The sequence below is a fragment of the Hyla sarda genome, chromosome 11 (assembly GCF_029499605.1).
Source record: "Hyla sarda isolate aHylSar1 chromosome 11, aHylSar1.hap1, whole genome shotgun sequence".
Classification (NCBI taxonomy): Eukaryota; Metazoa; Chordata; class Amphibia; order Anura; family Hylidae; genus Hyla; species Hyla sarda.
The window spans coordinates 41,593,350-41,615,153 of NC_079199.1; the positions used below are offsets into that span (position 1 = coordinate 41,593,350).

The 21,804-nt window shown below is 45.5% G+C and overlaps 1 protein-coding gene across 3 annotated transcripts in view; it reads left to right on the plus strand.

The window, feature by feature from the left end:
* The window catches only part of LRRC9 (leucine rich repeat containing 9), a 223,684-nt gene extending 203,936 nt beyond the window's left edge, over positions 1-19,748 (plus strand). For 2 of the 3 annotated variants that reach the window (XR_008848684.1, XR_008848687.1), the window contains 2 exons: positions 1,140-1,360; positions 19,000-19,748. The gene's annotated coding sequence lies outside the window, so the exon portion shown is untranslated. The remainder of the gene's footprint in view (positions 1-1,139; positions 1,361-18,999) is intronic. The other variant, XR_008848686.1, reaches the window with a different exon arrangement.
* The last annotated feature ends 2,056 nt before the right edge of the window (positions 19,749-21,804 follow it).

The window sequence follows — 21,804 nt, forward strand, 5'->3', positions numbered from 1 at the left end:
GAACATTATTACGGCATGCGCCAACAGATCCCTGCTTTTATTCCTGTTTCCACTCAAAGTCCTACACAGCAAGAGACTTGAGCCACCCCCATTCTGACATAGACTCCAAAAAGGTAGATCCATTTCTGTAAACTCAGAATTCCTTATAAATCCCATTGAAATTCTTTAATATAGATTAAAATATTTCATATCCTCTTATAAAAACAAACCATATATCCTTAGTTTTACTGTATAAAATCACTCAACTGAATGGTGACATAAATATGTCACTTGCCCTGTTTCCCCTTTATACAACCTTTCTTGTAGGTCATCACAAAAACAAAAAAACAAAAAAAATCATCATTTCCAGTTGTGAAATCTAGTTTTCGGACCCGTGCCCAGCATTTTCTTTTCTTAGCAATTGAAGCAACATCATAATAGAGCTTGAAGACAAAATTACCATTTTTTTATATGCCAATCTCAGGACTCATCAGCATAGACAATCAATCCTTTCACTTCAGCCATAATAGGAAGATTTCAAGCAATATCTTCTGATTGGAGTTGGACTTTTAAAATGACTTAGCTGGGGGCCTTGCTTCAAATGTAACAAGCCTGAAATCTGAAGAGCAATTTCCATGCAGACTGACAACAGAACGAGCCACTTGCCCCAGTTCTCCTAATTGTCTTTGATTGCTGTTTGTGCTGCCCGGATACTTCTCTATCTTCAAAATCACCTTCAAGGGCTCCGGGACTTTTTGACTGCTCAGTTTTTAATCAAGAACTTCTAAACAGCAAATCATTTGGCTATTACAGCAGTAGGGGCTTCTACCGGCCCCGTCTTCTTGTTTATCTAATTGACCTTAAAGAGCATTCCAGTAAAACTGTAGAAAGAGCGTCAATCTCCACTCACTGCTTTTTGGCTTTAAGGCATTTTAGCCATTATGTTTCAGGTAGTGAAAAAAAAATATACTGTCCGCACCAAACTGAAGCTCCAAAGGCAAGCTCGAAAGGTATTAAAAGGGCATGTGTCATCAGAAAATAACCTATTGTCTGAAGAGAACCTGTCATATCCCACAAAAAATGTTATATGTCTGGTGTGCTGTGTTGGATTTCACTGCAGGCTGCTTTGTAACCCCCTCCTCTCTGTTTTTACGCTACAGTACAGTCTAATAGGACAGGAGTAAGCACAGAGGAGTGCTTATCCCACCCTCACTTACTGAACTCCCTGCCTTTGCTTCAGCTGAGACAAAGACGATGGTGCAGCCGGAGAGGATTTTGTTCTGGATGGTATGGGGACCCCTAGCAGTCATTTTTATGATTCATGAATTCTAGAAAAAGGATATCAACTTTTCTTATAAAGTATATTAACAAGATTAAAAAGGTAATGTTTATAATCTTTTTATGTGTTGATGTACCACATATAAAACCTTTTTTAATCTGTCAGTGCCTTTTTAAAGGTTTTTATGCTAAATATATTTAGAATTTTTGAATTTTGATGATTTTTCTATAACCTTAAAATCTTGCAGATTTCTTGCCATTTAGCCCATTTTAGCAGACTAATATAAAAATCATGAAACATCCAACTACACTACAGCAGTGTGTAGATACTAGTAAAATACACTGCAAACAATGCTATATAGTACCCATATAAAACCACTATAATGTACCTAAATAAAATAGCTATACAGTCTATACTGCCAAACTAAAACCAATATAAAGACGGCACAACTGCCATATATGCCATATGACTATACAGAAATTAGTAAATCGATTATAATTGAATCATATTTACTTCACATTTCAAAAAAGAAAGATAAGATTCGTCTGAATCCGAATTTATATTTACAGGAGCAAGGACCTCTGTCAGATGGCAATAGTCCCTGTTCCTGTACACAGAGCAGCAGCCTCGCCACTTAGTTGGAACTATAGGCAATACTCATGCCACAAAACAAAAACAGGTGCTTAAAGGGGTTACCCAGGAATAGAAAAGCAGATCTAATTTCTTCTAAAAACAGCACCACACCGGTCCTCAGGCTGCGTTTGGTATAACAACTTGGCTCCATTAACTGCAATTAGCAACATCAAGAACAGTGGGAGTTTGAAATTTACACATCTCCAGTCTGTACAGATCAGAGTCTAACCCAAATATGTATTACATATTGCTGGACTTATTCTTATAACATTTTCAGTGTCCTCTTTGATGGTGTATATTTGCGCAATAAAATCCGGACTTTCAAGACAAAATTTGTGCGTATAAAGAAAAAAGATGCAGTTGATAAATCGATGTCCACCACATAATCAGCTCTACCGTACACTGTGATTTAGAATTCCACTTGTAAATTTCTATAAAACATTATGCAAAAAAACACGCAAGAAACGGAATAGTGCAAAATACATTGCACAATATAGACAGTGAAAACGGTGTATATATTATGATAAATGTCCCCCAATGTGTGTATGTACGTTCCAGCATCACTTCCAAATGGCTAAAGATATTAACATAAAACTTGGCACACATGTTACTTATATGTCTACAACAAACATAGGATAGGTGATTTAACCCTTACTCACCCCTATTTGCCTGGGTCAGGGCTTTTATTTAACCCTTCAAGCCCATTTTCATCTTAAAAGGGGTACTCCGCCCCTAGACATCCCCTATCCAAAGGATAGGGGATAAAATGTCAGATCGTGGGGGTCCCGCCGCTGGGGACCCCCGGTATCTCGGCTGCAGGAGCCACCTGTTGCGGCTTCCGGAAACGCTGGAGGCTTCAACTCCTGACCACGGTGACGTGAGATTGTGACGTCACGACTCCGCCCCCGTGTGACATCACGCCCCACCCCTCAATTCAAGCCTATGGGAGGGGGCGTGACAGCTGTCACGCCCCCTCCCATAGGCTTGCATTGTGGGGGCGGAGCCTAGACGTCACAATGCTCCGGCCCCGTGATCAACAGTAATCAGACCCGGAGCGAACACGCTCCAGGGACTGATTTTAACGGGGGGGGGGGGGGGGGGGGGCGGCATGCAAGATCACGGGGGTCCCCAGTGGCGGGACCCCCGCGATCAGGCATCTTATCCCCTATCCTTTGGATAGGGGATATGATGTCTAAGTGCCGGAGTACCTCTTTAAGGACCAGAGTGTTTTCGTTGATACTTGCATCATTTCTTGGTGAAAAGTTCAAAAATTTCATGAAGAATTTGAAAATTTAGCATTTTTCTAACTTTGAAGCACTCTACATGTAAGGGAAATAGACATTCCAAATAAATTGTATATTGATTCACATACACAATGGCCCTTATTTACTAAGAGTGTTGTGTAGGTTTCTTTGTGGGTTTTAATTCCCTACAATTTATTTTCCACAGTATTTACTAAGGTTTCCCTACATTTTCCATTTTCCCTACACTTTGCTTTTTTTTTACACATACTCTGATCTGTAGGGTTTTCCTCAGCTGAAATCCACCACATTTTATGTGGAAACCTTAGTAAATATGTTGGATTTTTGTGAAAATGTCGGAAACACGCCCCTTTTCAGAGACTACGCTCCTTTCCCGGCGGCCACACCCCTTTTTCTGGTTTTCTTAGCAAAATGGAGAGTTAGTCTGGGTTTTTTCAATTCTGGTGCAAATTCTGGCGCAAAATCTGTCTCAGACAGAATTTCTGGCGCAATGCGACAGAATCTGGTGCACAACCCAACAAAAACATGTCGGGTTTGCAATAGTAAGTGAGGGCCAATATATCTACTTTATGTTTGCATCAAAAAGTTGATATGTTTTTACTTTTGGAAGACATCAGAGGGCTTCAAAGTTCAGCAGCAATTTTCAAATTTTTCACAACATTTTCAAAATCGGAATTTTTCAGGGAACAGTTCAGTTTTGAAATGTATTTGAAGGGCCTTCATATTAGAAATACCCCACAAATGACCTTATTATAGAAACTGCACCCCTCAAAGTATTCAAAATGACATTCAGTAAGTGTGTTAACCCTTTAGGTCATGGGTGTCAAACATGCGGCCTGGACCGGAGGAGTGGTGGTCAGAGCACTGAAGTGGGGCAGTACACAGGCATACAGCCTCCAGCCATACACTGTATACGGCTGGAAGCTGTATGTCTGTGGGGGAACTATATTGCACCTAATGTGGGGGAACTATACTGAACTTAATGTGGGGGAACTATACTGCACCTAATGTGGGGGAACTATACTGCACCTAATGTAGGGGGAACTGTACCTAATGTGGGGGAACTATACTGCACCTAATGTAGGGGGAACTGTACCTAATGTGGGGGAACTATACTGCACCTAATGTAGGGGGAACTGTACCTAATGTGGGGGAACTGCACCTAATGTGGGGGAACTATACTGCACCTAATGTAGGGGGAACTGTACCTAATGTGGGGGAACATACTGCACCTAGTGTGGGGGAACTGCACCTAATGTGGGGGAACTATACTGCACCTAATGTGGGGGAACATACTGCACCTAATGTGGGGGGACTATACTGCACCTAATGTGGGGGAACTATACTGCACCTAATGTGGGGGGGACTATACTGCACCTAATGTGGGGGAACTATACTGCACCTAATGTAGGGGGAACTGTACCTAATGTGGGGGAACATACTGCACCTAATGTGGGGAACTATACTCCACCTAATGTAGGGGGAACTGTACCTAATGTGGGGGAACTGTACCTAATGTGGGGGAATTATACTGTACCTAATGTGGGGTAACTATACTGCACCTAATGTGGGGGAACTGTACCTAATGTGGGGGAACATACTGCACCTAATGTGGGGGAACTGTACCTAATGTGGGAAACATACTGCACTTAATGTGAGGGAACTGCACCTAATGTGGGGGAACATACTGCACATAATGTGGGGGAACATACTGCAACTAATGTGGGGGAACTATACTGCACCTAATGTAGGGGGAACAGTACCTAATGTGGGGGAACTGTACCTAATGTGGGGGAATATACTGCACCTAATGTGGGGTAACTATACTGCACCTAATGTGGGGTAACTATACTGCACCTAATGTGGGGGAACTGTACCTAATGTGGGGGAACATACTGCACTTAATCTCAGGGAACTGCACCTAATGTGGGGGAACATACTGCACATAATGTGGGGGAACATACTGCACCTAATGTGGCGGAACTATACTGCACCTAATGTGGGGGGAACTGTACCTAATGTGGGGGAACATACTGCACCTAATGTGGGGGAACTATACTGCACCTAATGTGGGGGGAACTGTACCTAATGTGGGGGGCACATACTGCAACTAATGTGGGGGAACATACTGTACCTAATGTGGGGGAACTATACTGCACCTAATGTGGGGGAACTGCACCTAATGTGGGGAACATACTGCACATAATGTGGGGGAACTGTACTGCGCACCTAATGTGGGGGAACTGTACTGCGTACCTAATGGGGGGGCCTCATTGACATTCACTCAAGTCACGCTCCCTGAATTCAAGCGCCGGCATTACTACGTCCTTTTGGATGCGGCCCACATAAACTTAAACCTTGTTTTTTTGGCCCATGTTGGCCTTTGAGTTTGACATGCTTGCTTTAGGTGTTTCACAGGAATAGCAGCAAAGTGAAGGAGAAAATTCTAAATCTTCATTTTTTACACTCGCATGTTCTTGTAGACCCAGTTTTTTTTTATTTTTACAAGGGGTAATAGGAGAAAGAGCCCCCCAAAATTTGTAACCCAATTTCTCTCGAGTAAGGAAATACCTCATATGTGTATGTCAATTGTTCGGTGGGCTCAGTAGAGGACTCAGAAGGAAAGGAGCAACAATGGGATTTTGGAGAGTGAATTTTTGCTTAAATGGTTTTTGAGCAGCATGTCGCATTTAGGGAGCCCCTATGGTGCCACAACAGCACAAAAAAAAAAAAAAACACATGGCATACTATTTTGGAAACTACACCCCTCAAGGCACGTAACAAAGGGTAATGGAAGAAATTGCCCCCTAAATTTGTAACCCCATTTCTTCGGAGTATAAAATACCCCATGTTAGGACGAAAAATGCTCTGCGGCGAACTACAATGCTCAGAAGAGAAGGAGTCACATTTGGCTTTTTGAAAGCAAATTTTGCTGAAATGGCTTTTGGGGGCATGTCCCATTTAGGAAGCCACTATGGGGCCAGAACAGCAAAAAAAATAAAAATAAATAAATAAACACAAGGCATACTATTTTGGAAACTACACCCCTCAAGGAACATAACAAAGGGTACTGTGAGCCTTACCACCCCACAGGTGTTTGACGACTTTTCGTTAGAGTCGGATGTGTAAATGAAATTATTTTATAAAAAATTTTTGTCACTAAAAGGCTGGTTTTTCTCCAAATTTTACATTTTTACAAGGGGTAATAGGAGAAAATGCCACTTAAAATTTGTAACACCATTTCTTATTGGAGAGAATTTGTTTGGAATGGAAGTCGTGTTTTGTTTGGAAAGGAATGTGCGTTTACAAAGCCTCCCATGGTGCCATTTTGGAAACTACACCCCTCACAGAATTGAACCCCTTAAGGACCCGGGGTTTTTCCGTTTTTGCATTTTCGTTTTTTCCTCCTTACCTTTAAAAAATCATAACTCTTTCAATTTTTCACCAAAAATCCATATGATGGCTTATTTTTTGCACCACCAATTCTACTTTGTAATGACGTCAGTCCTTTTACCCAAAAATCTACGGTGAAACGGAAGAAAAAATCAATGTGAGACAAAATTGAAAAAAAAAACGCCATTTTGTAACTTTTGGGGGCTTCTGTTTCTACGCAGTACTTTTTTGGGTAAAAATTACACCTTCTCTTTATGTCTCTCTGTAGGTCCATACGGTTCAAATGATATCCTACTTATGTAGGTTTGATTTTGTCGTACTTCTGGAAAAAATCAAAACTACATGCCGGAAAATTTATACGTTTAAAATTGTCATCTTCTGACCCCTATAACTTTTTTTTATTTTTCCGCATATGGGGCGGTATGAGGGCTCATTTTTTGCGCCGTGATCTGAAGTTTTTAGCGGTACCATTTTTGCATTGATAGGATTATTTTGGACTTTGGAATTTTGACCATTGACCGTGCGGTTTAATTAACAATATATTTTTTTAATTCGGACATTTCCGCACGCGGCGATACCACATATGTTTATTTTTATTTACACAGTTTTTTTTTTAAATGGGAAAAGGGGGTGATTCAAACTTTTAATAGGAAAGGATGTAAATGATCTTTACTCACTTTTTTTTTTTTTTCACTTTTTTTTTTGCAGTGTTATAGCTCCCATAGGGACCTATAACACTGCACACACTGATCTTTTACATTGATCAGTGGTTTCTCATAAGAAATCAGTGATCGATGATTCTGCCGGCAATCGGACAGCGAGGAGGCAGGTAGGGATCCTCCAGCTGTCATGTAAACTTTTCGGGATCCCTGAGCTAACCGGCATGGTTTCACTTTCATTTTAGACGCGGCGTTCAAGGGTTAATAGCGCGCGGCACCGCGATCAATGCCGTGCGCTATTAGCCATGGGCCTGGCCCGATCCGCTATGACGCGTGGCCACGCCCTGGCCCCGCGTTATAGATCGGAAGCAGACTCAGGACGTACAGGTACGCCCTGGGTCCTTAACAGGTTAAAGGGGTTATAAGGAAAAAATACTTTATATTATATATTGTGACGATCCGTCTTGGGGATTAGCTCTGGGATCGTCCTGGACCACGCCACAGGATGCGTTTCTTCTCAATAAACCAGCAAACAAACGCTTATAATGCAAATCTGGCACCTTGCCAGTTTTATTAGACAGGTTGCAGGGAAATAAACAAAAAGCAGGAACAAAACAAAATCCTAGACCGTCTGGTCACTGACTAAACAGATCAGCTTGTCCTGACTAACAACCGCTGAGCTTCCCTCAGCCGGTTAAACTTATGTCCCCTGCAACCTTCTACTCACAATTCATGTCACTCTCTTTGAGCCACTCATAGCTCGGGCTGTGTACTCCTCAGCAGGCTCTGTCTCTTCCCTACAGCCCACATGCTGTCTCCTAGGAAGAGCCCCCATTAGACTGAGTCTCCATCTCATATACAACTCCCTTCCCTCCTGCCTCATTACTTAAGAAGCAGGTGAGAGCTTCTGCAGGGTGAGCCAAGGAAATACACCCTTTCCTTGCCACGCTGCCAGTATATATATATCTCAACTGGCTCCAGAAAGTTAAACAGATTTGTAAATTACTTCTATTAAAAAATCTTAATCCTTTCAGTACTTATGAGCTGCTGAAGTTGGGTTGTTCTTTTCTGTCTAAGTGCTCTCTGATTACACCTGTCTCGGGAACTGTCCAGAGTAGAAGCAAATCCCCATAGCAAACCTCTTCTACTCTGTGCAGTTCCCGAGACAAGCAGAGAGCACTGTTGCCAGACAGAAAAGAACAACTCAACTTCAGTAGCTGATAATTATTGGAAGAATTAAGATATTTTAATAGAAGTCATTTACAAATCTGTTTAACTTTCTGGAGCCAGTTGATAAAAAAAAAAGTTTTCTCTGGAATACCCCTTTGATAAGGGGTGCAGTGAGCATTTATACCCCACTGGTGTTTGACAGGGAAAACACCAGTGGGTTTTTTCATTTTCACAGACCACTGTTCCAAAAATCTGTCAGACACCTGTGGGGCGTAAATGCTCACTGTACCCCTTATTACATTACGTGAGGGGTGTAGTTTCCAAAATGGGGTCACGTGTGTGTGTGGGGGGGGGGGGGGGGGGGGTTCCATTGTTCTGGCACCATGGGGGCTTTGTAAACACACATGGCCTTCAATTCTGGACAAATTCTCTCTCCAAAAGCTCAATGGCGCTTCTTCTCTTCTGAGCATTGTACTTTACATCCACATATCAGGTATGTTCTTACTCAGAAGAAATGGGGTTACACATTTTGGGGGCTTTTTTTTCCCTATTTCCCATGTGAAAATGAAAAATGTTGGGTAACACCAGCAATTAAAAAAAATGTCTTTTTCATTTTCCCATCCAACTTTAACAAAAATTCGTCAAACACCTGTGGGGTGTTAAGGCTCACACTGTATCCCTTGTTAAGTTCCATGAGGGGTGTAGTTTCCAAAATGAGGTCACACAAGGGTATTTTTTTTTGCGTTTATGTCAGAACCGCTGTCAAATCAGTCACCCCTGTGCAAATCACCAATTTGGGCCTCAAATGTAAATAGTGCGCTCTCACGCCCAACCTTTTCCATGTTCTTCCTGATTTTTCTTCTCTTTCGGGCCTGCGAGTTAACACCTCTAAATCTGAAACGCTTTACCTGGGTACTCCTACCCACACCCAAAAACTGATCTCCTTAAACTTTGACTTTCCAGACCCCACCCCCACTCTCTCCTACCTTGGCATACGCCTTACTCCCGAGATTGCTTCCTTATATGGGGACAATTATCCCTTAGCTTTTAGGTCCATTAGACGGGATCTTCATACATGGGATTTACCTCATCTGTCATGGATCGGCAGGGTACAGACTGTGAAGATGGTGGTTTTACCCAGGCTGCTTTACCTGTTTCGTGCCCTGACGGTTCCTGTCTTGATGGCGGATATCAAGTCTCTGCAGACTGATGTATTCAAGTTTATCTGGAAGTCTAAAGCTCCCCGAATTGCACGTTCTATTATGCACTAACATAAACGGTTGGGTGGATTATCGGTGCCCAACTTTCAGAAATACTATTACGCTGCTAGAATGGGCCAATTGGCGTGGTTTATGGCGGAGGGGGAAGTCCCGCTATGGGTGCACCTAGAGTCCTCCCTTATAGCTCCATACTCTTTCCCATCCCTAATGTGGTTGTCACGATGCCGGCTGGCAGGTAGTGGATCCTCTGTGCCAGAGAGGGATTGGCGTGGACCGTGCTAGTGGACCGGTTCTAAGCCACTACTGGTTTTCACCAGAGCCCGCCGCAAAGCGGGATGGTCTTGCTGCGGCGGTAGTGACCAGGTCGTATCCACTAGCAACGGCTCACCTCTCTGGCTGCTGAAGATAGGCGCGGTACAAGGGAGTAGGCAAAAGCAAGGTCGGACGTAGCAGAAGGTCGGGGCAGGCAGCAAGGATCGTAGTCAGGGGCAACGGCAGAAGGTCTGGAAACACAGGCAAGGAACACACAAGGAACGCTTTCACTGGCACTAAGGCAACACGATCCGGCAAGGGAGTGCAGGGGAAGTGAGGTGATATAGGGAAGTGCACAGGTGAACACACTAATTGGGACCACTGCGCCAATCAGCGGCGCAGTGGCCCTTTAAATCGCAGAGACCCGGCGCGCGCGCGCCCTAGGGAGCGGGGCCGAGCGCGCCGGGACAGAACAGACGGAGAGCGAGTCAGGTAGGGGAGCCGGGGTGCGCATCGCGAGCGGGCGCTACCCGCATCGCGAATCGCATCCCGGCTGGCAGCGGAATCGCAGCGCCCCGGGTCAGAGGACGTGACCGGAGCGCTGCCGCGGGGAGAGTGAAGCGAGCGCTCCGGGGAGGAGCGGGGACCCGGAGCGCTCGGCGTAACAGTACCCCCCCCCTTGGGTCTCCCCCTCTTCTTAGAGCCTGAGAACCTGAGGAGCAGACTTTTGTCTAGGATGTTGTCCTCAGGTTCCCAGGATCTCTCTTCAGGACCACAACCCTCCCAGTCCACTAAAAAAAAATTTTTCCCTCTGACCTTTTTGGCAGCTAAAATTTCTTTGACCGAGAAGATGTCCGAGGAGCCAGAAACAGGAGTGGGAGGAACAGATTTGGGAGAAAAACGGTTGAGGATGAGTGGTTTGAGAAGAGAGACGTGAAAGGCATTAGGGATACGAAGAGAGGGAGGAAGAAGAAGTTTATAAGAGACAGGATTAATTTGACACAAAATTTTGAAAGGACCAAGATAGCGTGGTCCCAACTTGTAGCTAGGGACACGGAAGCGGACATATTTAGCGGAGAGCCATACCTTGTCTCCAGGGGAAAAAACGGGGGGAGCTCTTCTTTTCTTATCCGCGAACTTCTTCATGCGTGATGAAGCCTGTAAGAGAGAATTTTGGGTCTCTCTCCATATGATGGAAAGGTCACGAGAAATTTCATCCACAGCGGGCAGACCAGAGGGCAAGGGAGTAGGGAGGGGGGGAAGAGGGTGACGGCCGTACACCACGAAAAATGGGGATTTGGAGGAAGACTCAGAGACCCTGAAGTTATACGAGAATTCGGCCCATGGGAGGAGATCTGCCCAGTCATCCTGGCGGGAGGAAACAAAATGTCGCAAATAATCACCCAAGATCTGGTTAATCCTTTCTACTTGTCCATTGGACTGGGGATGATATGCAGAAGAAAAATTTAATTTAATCTTGAGTTGTTTACAAAGAGCCCTCCAGAATTTAGACACGAATTGGACGCCTCTATCCGAGACAATCTGCGTAGGCAACCCGTGAAGACGAAAAATGTGTACAAAAAATTGTTTAGCCAACTGAGGCGCAGAAGGAAGACCAGGAAGAGGGATGAAATGTGCCATTTTGGAGAATCGATCAACGACCACCCAAATAACAGTGTTGCCACGGGAAGGGGGTAAATCAGTAATAAAATCCATACCAATCAGAGACCAAGGCTGTTCGGGGACAGGCAGAGGATGAAGAAAACCAGCGGGCTTCTGGCGAGGAGTCTTATCCCGGGCACAGATAGTGCAGGCTCGCACAAAGTCCACAACATCCGTCTCCAGAGTCGGCCACCAATAGAAGCGGGAGATGAGTTGCACAGATTTCTTGATACCCGCATGACCTGCGAGATGGGAGGAGTGACCCCATTTGAGGATTCCGAGGCGTTGGCGAGGAGAAACAAAGGTCTTTCCTGGAGGAGTCTGCCTGATGGAGGCAGGAGAAGTGGAGATCAGGCAGTCAGGTGGAATGATGTGTTGCGGAGAGAGTTCAACTTCTGAGGCATCCGAGGAACGAGAGAGAGCATCGGCCCTAATGTTCTTATCGGCAGGACGAAAGTGAATCTCAAAATTAAATCGGGCAAAGAACAGAGACCACCGGGCCTGGCGAGGATTCAGCCGTTGGGCAGACTGGAGGTAGGAGAGGTTCTTGTGGTCGGTGTAGATAATAACAGGAGAACTTGATCCCTCCAGCAGATGCCTCCATTCCTCAAGTGCTAATTTAATGGCTAGAAGCTCTCGATCCCCGATGGAGTAGTTCCTCTCCGCTGGAGAGAAGGTCCTAGAGAAAAAACCACAAGTGACAGCATGCCCGGAAGAATTTTTTTGTAGAAGAACAGCTCCAGCTCCCACTGAGGAGGCATCAACCTCCAATAGGAAGGGTTTGGAAGGGTCAGGTCTGGAGAGGACGGGAGCCGAAGAAAAGGCAGACTTGAGTCGTTTAAAGGCGTCTTCTGCTTGAGGAGGCCAGGACTTGGGATCAGCATTTTTTTTGGTTAAAGCCACGATAGGAGCCACAATGGTAGAAAAATGTGGAATAAATTGCCTGTAATAATTGGCGAACCCCAAAAAGCGTTGGATAGCACGGAGTCCGGAGGGGCGTGGCCAATCTAAGACGGCAGAGAGTTTGTCTGGATCCATCTGTAGTCCCTGGCCAGAGACCAAATATCCTAGAAAAGGAAGAGATTGGCATTCAAACAGACATTTCTCAATTTTGGCATAGAGTTGGTTGTCACGAAGTCTCTGAAGAACCATACGGACATGCTGGCGGTGTTCTTCTAGATTGGCAGAAAAAATTAGGATATCGTCCAGATATACAACAACACAGGAGTATAACAGATCACGAAAAATTTCATTGACAAAGTCTTGGAAGACGGCAGGGGCGTTGCACAGTCCAAAGGGCATGACCAGATACTCAAAGTGTCCATCTCTGGTGTTAAATGCCGTTTTCCACTCGTCCCCCTCTCTGATGCGGATGAGGTTATAGGCGCCTCTTAAGTCCAATTTAGTGAAGATGTGGGCACCTTGGAGGCGATCAAAGAGTTCAGAGATGAGGGGTAAGGGGTAGCGGTTCTTAACCGTGATTTTATTAAGACCGCGGTAGTCAATGCAAGGACGTAGGGAGCCATCTTTTTTGGACACAAAGAAAAATCCGGCTCCGGCAGGAGAGGAGGATTTACGGATAAAGCCCTTTTTTAGATTCTCCTGGACGTATTCGGACATGGCAAGAGTCTCTGGGGCAGAGAGAGATTGGCGTGGACCGTGCTAGTGGACCGGTTCTAAGCCACTACTGGTTTTCACCAGAGCCCGCCGCAAAGCGGGATGGTCTTGCTGCGGCGGTAGTGACCAGGTCGTATCCACTAGCAACGGCTCACCTCTCTGGCTGCTGAAGATAGGCGCGGTACAAGGGAGTAGGCAAAAGCAAGGTCGGACGTAGCAGAAGGTCGGGGCAGGCAGCAAGGATCGTAGTCAGGGGCAACGGCAGAAGGTCTGGAAACACAGGCAAGGAACACACAAGGAACGCTTTCACTGGCACTAAGGCAACACGATCCGGCAAGGGAGTGCAGGGGAAGTGAGGTGATATAGGGAAGTGCACAGGTGAACACACTAATTGGGACCACTGCGCCAATCAGCGGCGCAGTGGCCCTTTAAATCGCAGAGACCCGGCGCGCGCGCGCCCTAGGGAGCGGGGCCGCGCGCGCCGGGACAGAACAGACGGAGAGCGAGTCAGGTAGGGGAGCCGGGGTGCGCATCGCGAGCGGGCGCTACCCGCATCGCGAATCGCATCCCGGCTGGCAGCGGAATCGCAGCGCCCCGGGTCAGAGGACGTGACCGGAGCGCTGCCGCGGGGAGAGTGAAGCGAGCGCTCCGGGGAGGAGCGGGGACCCGGAGCGCTCGGCGTAACAGTGGTCTACACTCCCGGTTGCTAAATATGTCCCGTACTCTGCGCTGCTTACTCTCCATGCCCTGTCTCTTTGGCGACTGGTCCGTTTCCGCTTTCATCTCCAATCTGGCTCTTCCTCCCTCATTGCTATTCTTCAAAACCCTTTTTTCCTGCCAGGGGTGGACCTGTCCAACTTCTCCTGGTGGGTTGATCACAATCTCACTGTTGCCAATAAATTTCATATACATGGTAGGATGCTCTCCCTGACCGAGTTTAGGGACCAATATCGACCCCGGATATCGGAACACCTTCGTGTTCGTCAGGTATTCTCGTACTTACAATCTGTATTCCCCACATGTACTATCCCTGTTCTGACCAGATTTGAGCATCTTATGCTTTACACTCCGTCTCGGAAGGATGTACTCTCCATCATTTTTAGCATGTTGAACGCCCTTCCACCGGACACTAAATTACCATTCATGCTACAGTGGGAGGCCGACTTTCACGTCAATCTGCCTTTGAACACTTGGCAGGACTGCTGTGACATACTGAGTAGGGGCAGCTGGCAGGTTTCTCTTACAGAGACCTCATTGAAGATCCTCCACAGGGCCTACTATGTACCAACACGACTACATGCTATCTTTCCCCTATCTTCACCTGATTGTTTTAGGGGTTGTGCCTCTTTAGGTGACATGCTACACATTTGGTGGACGTGCAGTGTAGTAAAATCTTTTTGGTCTTCTGTCCTCGCTATTCTTCGCTCCGTTCTCACCTTCCCCTGTCCTCTCCATCCTACTTTTTGCCTTCTTAGCAAGCGGCCCCGCAGGATGCCCAACAACCAGTTCCGTCTGGCTCAGTTTATTTTGCTCGCGGCTCGAATCCACATAGCCTCTAGCTGGAAGACTCCGATGCTGTCCACAGATAGAGTGGTGGATAGGGTCAATTCGATGATGGTTTTGGAAAAGATTAATGCTATCAGGTCAGACCTCATTGATAACTATAATAGAGTATGGTCGCCCTGGCAGTCATCATCTTACTGTCCTGATATACGCTATTCACTATCCTAGTTACGCTGCCACATTGAGTTCATATATTGCTATCTGTCGATACCTTGCTGATTAGGTTCTAGATGTAGTCTCCAGACCCACAATTGTTCTTATTTGTTTTGTTCTTAATTCAATAATATGACCTGTACTTGCTTCGGGTTGCATACGTTTTATATGTAATAATCTGATGTTCCATTTGCACTCTCAATAAAATTGATCGGTTTGACACTAAAAGGAGAAAAAGACCCCAAAATTTGTAACGCAATTGCTCCCGAGTACGGAAATACCCCATATGTGGCCCATGTGTGTTTCCTTGAAATACGACAGGGCTCCAAATTGAGCGAGTGCCATGCGCATTTGAGGACTAAATTAGGGATTGCATAGGGGTAGACATAGGGGTATTCTACACCAGTGATTCCCAAACAGGGTGCCTCCAACTGTTACTAAACTCCCAGCATGCCTGGACAGTCAGTGGCTGTCCGGAAATGCTGGGAGTTGTTGTTTTGCAACAGCTGGAGGCTCCGTTTTGGAAACACTGCCGTAAGATACGTTTTTCATTTTTATTGGAGGGGACAGTGTAAGGGGTGTATATGTAATGTTTTAGCCTTTATTTTGTGTTAGTGTAGTGTAGTGTATTGTTTTTAGGGTACATTCACATGGGCGGGGGTTTACAGTGAGTTTCCCGCTAGGAGTTTGCGCTGCGGCGGAAAATTTGCCACAGCACAAATTTGAAGCAGGAAACTAACTGTAAACCTGCCCATGTAAATGTACCCTGTACATTCACATTGGGGGGGAGGGGAGAAAACCTCCAGCTGTTGCAAAACTACAACTCCCAGCATGCACTGACAGACCATGCATGCTGGGAGTTGTACTTTTGCAACAGCTGGAGGCACACTGGTTGGAAAAACCTTCAGTTATGTTCTGTTACCTAACTCAGTATTTTCCAACCAGTGTGCCTCCAGCTGTTGCAAAACTACCACTCCCAGCATGTACTGATCGCCGAAGGGCATGCTGGGAGATGTAGTTATGCAACAGCTGGAGGTACACAACTACAACTCCCAGTATGGTGAGACAGCCGTTTGGTGTTCGTGCATGCTGGGAGTTGTAGTTTTGCAAGATTTTGAGGGCCACAGTTTAGAAACCACTGCACAGTGATCTCCAAACTGTGGCCCCCCAGATGTTGCAAAACTACAAATCCCAGCATGCCCAGAAAGCAAACTGCTGTGTGGGCATGCTGGGAGTTGAAGTTTTGCAAGATCTAGAGGGCCACAGTTTAGAGACCACTGCACAGTGATCTCCAAACTGTACCCCTCTAAATCTTTCAAAACTACAAATCCCAGCATGCTCAAATAGCTGTCTGGGCATATAGTATATAGTAAAGTGGTCTCCAAACTGTAGCCCCTGTGGGCTTCCATAGTCAGCAGGATCGCCGCACACCACACCAGGGAGAGGATCGCCGCTGGTAAGGGACCTCCACCGCCACCGGTCAAACCACAGTTCCCCCGTTCTGCCCTGACTACCGTGGGTGGGCAGAACAGGGGAACCAAACTTTAACCCCCAGCCCCCTTGGTTGCTTCTGACCAACCAATAGCAGGGATTGGAGGGGTGGCAGCCCTGCCACCTCACTCTTATCCCTTTAGGGGGATCGGGGGTGTCTTGGACAGCCCCGATCCCCCTTATTTTCTGGGTCACCGGAGACCCGGGATATGAGGTCGCATATGAGGTCGGAATATGGGGACTTTGTATAAAGTCCATAAATTAACATATTACTTATATGTCAAATAAAAGTATATAATAGTTAAATTAACCCTAACTTACAGATAAAGGCACCTACATGTATATGGAACTTCTGGTACCTTACTCCACAAGCTCCGCTCTGCATCTCCTGGTGAAGGCATCAGTCTGGCTGGCAAGCCACACCCTCCCAGCATTCAATGCCCCATCTCACAAAGACACGCCCACCCTTAAAGCCACACCCCTTTTATTTTCAGTTTACATTAGAAATGAGGATTAGATTTGAGGACGGGATATGAGGACAGGATATGAGATTGGGATATGAGGTCAGGATATGAGGACAGGATATAAGGTCGGGATACGAGGACAGGATATGGGGACCAGATATGAGGTCGGGATATGGGGACAGGATATGGGGACGGGATATGAGGATGGGATATGTGGACAGGATATGTGGACGGGATTTGAAGACGGGATATGAAGACGGGATTTGGGGACGGGATATGAGGTCGAGATATGAGGACAAATTATGAGGACAGCATATAAGGTTGGAATATGCGGAGGGGATTTGGGGTTTGGATATGAGAAGGGGATATGGGGTCAGGATTTAAGGATGGGATATGAAGACAAAAGCTTCCTCCTTTGTTGCTTTTCCTGTCCCACAAGTATTAGGTAGGAAAAACCGGGTACTCAGTTAGTTGTTCTTTATATTACAGATTGATAATGATGCATATATGTTTGCAAACCCCATTTATATTAAAGTAACAGTTGGAAATATCTGCAACTGTTCTGTCACATGTAAATTTGGTGAGCGGTGGTGGAACAGAATGTGTATGTAGACTGAAGTGTATGATGAGGGTTGTAGTATTACGTGGCAGAAGTGCTGCATCCCTATATCACGTTATATTTTTCCACAAATCACTACTTCAATATAAGCTGTCTTCCATACAGAAAGCCCCTGAAAATAACACCTCTAAAGTGTTTATAGAAAACAACTTAAATTTTACTTCAGGAGTAGTATCAACACAGAGGAATAAAACCTTTAAATGCTTCAGATTTCAGATATAGTTGTTGAGATACTCTTTGTAGTATAAGAGCATTTGGTAAATTGTCACTGACCACAGTCCAGAAGTAATTTGCAGATTTGAGATTTGGTTGCCCTAAGACTTGTAGTTCTGATGGGATTTAGACTTTTCCCCCCATTGTTGTATGTGCTAGATTCAGAGGTTAGGTCTACACTGTTTGGTAGTAAATGTTTACCCCTTTCACTTTATTTATGTCTTAGTGTATGCATGCAATATGTAGGAAACACAGAAAAGTATATTTGTAATGAAATACACTTTGAAAAGATAGGTCTCAGCCTTTAAAGGGGTACTCCGGGCGTCTGATGACATCAGAGAAGTGGAAGTGGTTTTGAGAAGTCTGGGCATAGCAGTGTGCAGAGATTTGTAATCACAGCCCTTCAGTCTTTTCCAGAGAAGCAAGCTGCCCTCGAGAAGAAAGTGTTTTCTCTTTTAGAGAAGAAGGTTCTGGCCCGGGTTTTGGTGCAAGAAAAGGGACAGGGGTTTTACTCGACCCTGTTTTTGAGGACAACATCTCATCATTTGGGACCAACTAACCTTCACAAACGCCTTCCCGGAGGAACCCCTACACTCATGCAAGGTTGGTGGTTGCCCTCGTTTTAGTCCGTGCGGGCGCTGATTCATTACAGTCTCCAGGAGTCTGCCGCTCCGGAGACGGTCAGCTGCCGTGCAATACGGTGAAGACTGCAAACAAGGTACCGCTCTGAATGTCCAAGTACTGTTATCGTTCTTATTTACACTAAACGGCTCTCTTTGAAGTAAAGTGGAAGTTATAACTGTATCGCTCATCTCATCTGCTACATTTAACAGACACTTTGTATCTACTTTGTTGCCAATACAGTACATTGGCTTCATGTGATGAACAATTCTAACTACTGTGGCTGCTAAACTAGATTAGAACTATTATATTGACTTTGGACATTGGCTGCTATCTGATACAAAATATTTTATGAACATTTACATAATTACTTTTATAAGAAGGTTGGCAATCTATAATTTTTTATTTATCTTTAATAAGCACATTTTTTCTAATACCTGGGCAAGGGCCCTGCCTAGGTGTTTTAATATCATTTTTACTCAATAAATGCAAATGATTGTTTAAGTTATATTTTGCAGGTATTTTTATTATTATTACAATAATCAAGATAGGATTACTGTAGTCATTATCAGTTTAAATTCCATTTATCTCTTACTTTTATTTGTGATCTACCATCTGTCAATTTTTCTATATCTTTTATCTCCATCTTTTTCCTTCTTCCTTTTTGCTCTTTCTCCTTTTCACTTATTTTTTCTTATTTCACTATCCTTGAGGACTGGTCATATAATTACTTCATTATATTTATCTAGATATTTGAAGCAGTTGGTGCCTCTGGAGTCCCACGGACATCAAGGTGTAGAGTCCTCCAGAGTCTTGCAACTGTGCATAAACCTTCTATTCGGCCACCACTAACCAATGCTCACAAGCAGAAATGGCTGCATTGGGCAGAAAAATACATGAAGACTAATTTCCAAACAGTCCTGTTCACTGATGAGTGCCGTGCAACCCTGGATGGTCCAGATGGATGGAGTAGTGGATAATTGGTGGATGGCCACCCTGTTCCAACAAGGCTGAGACGTTAGGTGGTGGAGTCATGTTTTGGGCCGGAAACATGGGAAGAGAGCTGGTCGGCCCCTTTAGGGTCCCCAAAGGTGTAAAGATGACCTCTGCAAAGTATGTGGAGTTGCTGACTGACCACTTTCTTCCTTGGTACAGAAGGAATACCTATGCTTTCCATAATAAAATCATCTTCATGCATGACAATGCACCATCTCATGCTGCAAAAAATACCTCTGCATCAATGGCTGCTATGGGGTTAAAAGGAGAGAAAGTCATGGTGTTGCCTCCATCCTCCCCTGACCTCAATCCTATTGCGAACCTATGGAGCATCCTCAAGCAAAAGATCTATGAGGGTAGGAGGCAGTTTACATCCAAACAGCAGCTCTGGGAAGCTATTCTGACATCTTGCAAACAAATTCAAGCTGAAACTGTCCAAAAACTCACAAGTTCAATGGATGCCAGACTTGTGAAGCTGCTAGAGGTCCTATGTTAAAATGTAACATGACCTGTTAAAATGTAAAAAAAAAGTTAAAATGTTGTTAAAAGTTTGATTGAAATAGCTTTTGATTTCAGTAAATATGCTGCAAACAAAACAAATAACAATTTTCAGCTCTTTACAACCTATAAAGTATTTTGAAACTTACTGTGGGTGATAATTTGGAACAGTGCATTATAAGTTTTTTATGTTTAAAAAAATACTATTATCATTAGGAGGTTTGTGCAATGAAAATTGTGCTCTTAACTCCTTGGGGACGAAGGGCGCATGCATACGCCCTCGCGTCCCGTCACTTAAGGATGGGGGGCGTATCCATACGCCCTCGGCATTTCCGATCACTGCCGCTCGCCGGGCAGTGATCGGACCGGGATGCCTGCTGATATCTATCAGCAGGCATCCCGTGGCAATGCATAGGGGGGCCATGTCGGCGATCGCAGCAAATCGCAGGTCAATTCAGACCTGTGATTTGCCGCGATCCGGGCAAATCGGGTCACTGGTGACCCGATCGCCCGGAAAATAAGACTGATCGGAGCTGTCAGAGCCAGCTCTGACCAGCCTAAAGGATAGGAGCGAGGTGGCAGTGTTGCCACCCCCTCCTATCCCCTGCCATTGGTCAGTCAGGCTGACCACCAATGGCAGGAGGGGGGCGGGGGGTTAGAGTTAATTTCCCCCGCTCTGGCCACCGATCGGAAGTCGGTACAGAGCGGGGGAACACGGGCGGAGAGGGGGGAGCATGGCCCGGCTTACCCGGACCTTTGGAGGCGGCATCGGCGGCATCCACGGAGCAGCGGCTGCAGCAGGGAGAGCGGCGGCCGGAAAGTGCGGCGGAGAAGGCTGCAGTGAAGATCGCGATAAGTGATCTTCACTGTGGCCTTCTAAAAGCTGCAAAACTACAACTCCCAGCATGCCCAGACAGCCAAAGGCTGTCTGGGCATGCTGGGAGTTGTAGTTTTGCAACATCTGGAGGGTCACAGTTTGGAGCCCACTGTGTAGTGGTCTCTAAACTGTGGTCCTCCAGATGTTGCAAAACTACAACTTTCAGCATGCACTGACTGTCTGGGCATGCTGGGAGTTGTAGTTTTGCAACATCTGAAGTGGCACAGTTTGGAGACCACTATATGGTGGTCTCCAAACCGTAGCCCTCCAGATGTTGCAAAACTACAATTCCCAGCATGGCCAGACAGTCAGGGATGCTGGGCGTGTAGTTCTGCAATATCTGACCCTTCAGATGTTGCAGAACTACAACTCCCAGCATGCCTGGACAGTCTGGGCATGCTTGGAGTTGTAGTTTTGCAACATCTTGAGGGCTACAGTTTGGAGGCCCCTACTTAGTGGTCTACAAACTGTTCTTCCCCAGTTGTTGCATAACTACAACTCCAAGCATGCCCAGACTGTCCAGGCATGCTGGGAGTTGTAGTTCTGCATCTTGTTTAGTCTTGTTTAGTCTTGAGAAGAGACGTTTAAGGGGGGATATGATAAACGTATATAAATATATAAATGGCCCATACAAAAAATATGGAGAAAAACTGTTCCAGGTCAAACCCCCCCAAAGGACGAGGGGGCACTCCCTCCGTCTGGAGAAGAAAAGGTTTAGTCTAAAGGGGCGACTCGCCTTCTTTACGGTGAGGACTGTGAATTTATGAACGGTCTACCTCAGGAACTGGTCACAGCAGGAACAATTAACAGCTTTAAAACAGGGTTAGATACATTCCTGAAACAAAATAACATTAATGCTTATGCAGAATTATAAAACTACATCCCTTTCCCTTATCCCCTTACACCCTTCCCTCCAATTCCCTGGTTGGACGGCAGTGTTTCCTAAATGGCGCCTCCAGCTGTTGCAAAACCACAACTCCCAGTGTTGCCAGAGAGCCATAGACTGTCCTGGCAGGCTGGGAGTCTTGCAACAGCTGGAGGCACCCTGTTTGGGAAACACTGCTGTAGGGTTTTGGTGGAGACAAGCCCCATCCTTGTAAACGGGTCCGCCCCTATTGCAAATTCCTTATTCAGGCCTCAAATGCGCATGGTGCTCTCTCACTTCAGAGCCCTGTCGTATTTC